Genomic DNA, 3,902 nt, shown 5'->3' with positions numbered 1-3,902 from the left:
TTTTTTTCCTTCGGAAATTCACCTTTATTGCCTTTTTGTAAATATTCTGTACCATCTTTCACACTCTAGTGAAAAACAAAAATCAGAATGTAATGCTGCCTTTTTTTCCCCCCCAGAAATTCACCTTTCTTGCCTTTTTGGAAATATTTTTTACTATCTTTCACACTCTAATGATTGAACACATCTTACACTTACTTAAATGCTGACACACAAGTGAATCGACGTTTCCAAGGTGACAAAGCCACGGAGGCTCAGTGCTGATCTGCAACTAAGCTCAAGGACAGATCACCCAGAAAAATTTCCAAAGAGGATCCTCAAACATGTAGAATGTCTGTGCCGAGGAGAGATTCTGGGAGGTGAGGCACAACCACTGCAAACAACTGACTTCCAGCCTGCAATGTCTGCTTTCCTCTCTCGTAAAATACCCACAAACAAAATTAAAAGACTATTTCTTGGCTCCGTGGCAGATAACTTACTAAAATACAGTAAATCTTCCCTAAAGGTCATCTATAGGGTCTTAGAAAACTGCGACTTTATGGTATAACGAAACCTATCTATTTCCTCATCAACGCCGTAGGGAACATTCTAGAACCTAGGGTACGTCGTTTTGCTCAAGTTGCGCAAACCCCACACCCGAGGTGGGTACTCTACCCACGACCCCCCCCATGCCCCACCCCTCCCCACCTCCTGCACAATCTGGGGGAGAAGCGGGCTGCGCCTGCGGGGCTGCCCGGAGAGGGCTCGGGGGCTGGCGCCGAAGTTGCCGCGCGGGAACGGAACAGGAAGCCCGGGGGGCCCGACGGCCGACCTATTCCCACCCTGCGGCCTAGGGGACCGAGGGCCGAGCTACGCCACGGGAGACTCGACTTCCAGACCTCGGACCCGGAGTCGCCCGCAGAGAGGCCCGGGCTCCACAGCCGGTTCTGGCCGGTTTCAGGCAGCCCCTCCCCCCGCGTCTTGGGGCCGTGCTCCACACACTCACCATTTCCTGGACTCCAGGGTGTCCTAGCATCCTCCTTGCCGTCCTGGCCAGAGCAGGGCAAATCGCGACACACCCTGCACTAAGGCGGAGCCACCTCAGGGCTTTCAGAGCAGCGGAGAGCAACAAGACCGGGGAAGGCGAGACAGCGAAAACAACCCAAACGCACGGGCGTCTGTGCGTCGCCCCATGTGACGCCCTGCAGCACGCCTAATTGGACAGTTGCCACGGCCCTGCCCTCAGAACTCCTGATTGGATAGTTCCCTAGGCCCCTCCCCCCACAGTGCAGAGAGGAGAAATAAGGCAAGTGTCTGAGAGGAGCCAGACTGGCAGGTTCTTGGCCATTGCCCTTGCCAGCTTGGGCATCCTCCCTGATCCATTCTCCTCTGTCAATAAGTTAAATGAGTCAAAGATCCTCAAACCGATTGTTTAAATAAGAAACCAGTAGCATGTGGCGTCGCCAGAGAGCACTGGCATTTAAGAAGAACTTGCTCCCGGCTTTCTAGAACTGGCACTGGTGTCTCCCTGTACTAATGAGCCTTTCTTTTTTCTTCCTCTTGGAAAAAAGGGAATTCCATTATCATTGGCCAAAGGAACCATCCTCATGTCTCAGAGCAGGAGGGGTGCCTAGGCCAGGCCACACTTGAACATGGGGGAGGGTTTGATGTATTGCAGGGGTCAGGAATTTGGAAAGAAAGGCTGTTGGTGGCATGGCCAAAGTTTCCTCACATCTTATCCTTCAGTCTACTCATTTTGTTTTTGTTTTTTTGAAAAGGAGTCTTGCTCTGTTGCCCAGGCTAGAGTTCAGTGGCACAATCTTGGCTCACTGCAACTTCCACCTCCTCTGTTCAAGTGATTCTCCTGTCTCAGCCTCCCGAGTAGCTGAGATTACAGGTACACGCCACCACACCCAGCTAATTTTTGTATTTTAGTAGAGACGGAGTTTCACCTTGATGGTCAGGCTGATCTCAAACTGCTGACTTCAAATGATCTGCCCACCTCGGCTTCCCAAAGTGCTGGGATTACAGGTGTAAGCCACCATGCCTGGCCTGTGTACTCATTTTCAGCCAAAAAATTAAAACACACCAACAAGGGAATACAGTTATTAAATATATGGGAAAAAGGGGAGTTATATGGCAGCAATATTCTATAAAGGAATAAAAAGGGGAGAAAAGGAAACATCGGAATTGGTTCATTTAAGCAGTCTACTGCACTACCATTTACAAGAAAAACTCCAAGTGACAAACCTATTCCCAAGCTTGAGAGTTAGACTCTGTTGAAATGGAGCCCAAGAGTCTACCAGTCCCTGGTGATGAGGCAGAGAAACCTAAGGATTTAACTCTGGGAGCTCAACATGCCCTCCTGTTTCCACCTCATGTGGGAACAACCTCTCCTTCAAGATCTTTATTTTTAAAAGCAAGAAACTCTCCCCTGGAGTCAGTTTAAGGTTCTGCCCTAAATAAACTGCCAACTTTATAAACCCTTCCTCTAGGAGACAAACCAAATGAGACACTCTCTAAGTCTCACCTTTACAGATTGTCTTTTTTTTTTTTTTTTTTTTTTGAGATGGAGTCTTGCTCTGTCGCCAGGCTGGAGTGCAGTGGCATGATCTCGGCTCACTGCAAACTCTGTCTCCTGGGTTCAAGCGATTCTCCTGCCTCAGCCTCCCAAGTAGCTGGGACTACAGGTGCGTGCCACTAGCTAATTTTTGTAATTTTAGTAGAGATGGAGTTTCACCATGTTGGCCAGGATGGTCTTGATCTCTTGACCTCATGATCCCCCTGCCTTAGTCTCCCAAAGTGTTGGAATTACAGGCATGAGCCACTGTGCCCAGCCTTTTTAAAAAATTTTTTGAGACAGAGTCTTCCTCTGTCATCCAGGCTGGAGTACAGTGATATGATCTGGGTTCACTGCAACCTCTGCCTCCCAGGTTTAAGAAATTCTCCTACCTCAGCCTCCCAAGAAGCTGGGATTACAGGTGAGCACCACCATGCCTGGGTAATTTTTGTACTTTTAGTAGAGATGGGGTTTCTCCATGTTGGCCAGGCTGGTCTCAAACTCCTGACCTCAGGTGATCCACCTGCCTCGGCCTCCCAAAGTGCTGGGATTCCAGGCACCTTTGGTGTTCTTAAACACATACACAACAAAGTTCCTTCCCCACCCCTCAGTCACAAAGATACCTTCCTACATCTGATACTAACTTTATGTTTGTACTTTTCACCATTTTAGTATATGTTAATTTTCATATATGATATGAGATAAACATCTCAGTTCATCTTTCTGCAGCTTAATATACAATTGTCCCAGCACCATGTTGAAAACACTTTTCCCATTACCTTAGGGCATTTGCAGAAAATCAATTGACTATAAATTAAGGAGATTATTTCTGGTCTCTCTGTTTGTTCTATTGGGCTATGTCTAACATTATACCAGTAAATCTGGCTAATCTACTACCCACCCTGGTGATGGAGAGCCCCACTCCATTCCACATGATTGCCTTGCAGGTCCAGAAATGGTTTCAGAGCCAGGAAAAAAATCTCTTTCTTATTATTACTTAATTTACACTGTTATTTATTTATTTATTTTGAGACAGGGTCTTACTCTGTCACCCAGGCTGGAGTGTGGAGGTGCAATCATAGCACACTATAGCTTCAAACTCCTGGGTTCAAGTTGTCCTGCTACCTCAGCTTCCCAAGTAGCTGAGACTACAAGCGCATGTCAGTATGCCTGGCTAATTTTTTTTTTTTTCTGAGACAAGGTCTCACTCTGTCTCAGAGCATGCAGTGGCACAGTCACTGCAGTCTCGACCTGACAGGCTCAAGCAATCCTTCCACCTCAGCTTCCCAAATAGCTGAGACGTGCATCACTACACCCAACTAATTTTTGAAATTTTCTGTAAACACAGGGTCTCCCTATGTTCCTG

General features: G+C 47.5%; 1 protein-coding gene and 1 pseudogene across 1 annotated transcript in view; one reads left to right on the top strand and one right to left on the bottom strand.

Moving 5' to 3' along the window:
* The window catches only part of LOC108282007, a 6,218-nt pseudogene extending 5,153 nt beyond the window's left edge, over positions 1–1,065 (top strand).
* The window catches only part of LOC108282072 (zinc finger protein 709-like), a gene marked incomplete at its 5' end in the record, with an annotated part of 38,233 nt that overhangs the window by 20,366 nt on the left and 13,965 nt on the right, over positions 1–3,902 (bottom strand). The window lies entirely within an intron of this gene.

This window comes from Cebus imitator, unplaced genomic scaffold (assembly GCF_001604975.1).
Source record: "Cebus imitator isolate Cc_AM_T3 unplaced genomic scaffold, Cebus_imitator-1.0 Scaffold234, whole genome shotgun sequence".
Lineage (NCBI taxonomy): Eukaryota > Metazoa > Chordata > Mammalia > Primates > Cebidae > Cebus > Cebus imitator.
Note: the sequence above shows the minus strand (reverse complement) of the source record. Positions and strands in the feature narration are given on the sequence as shown.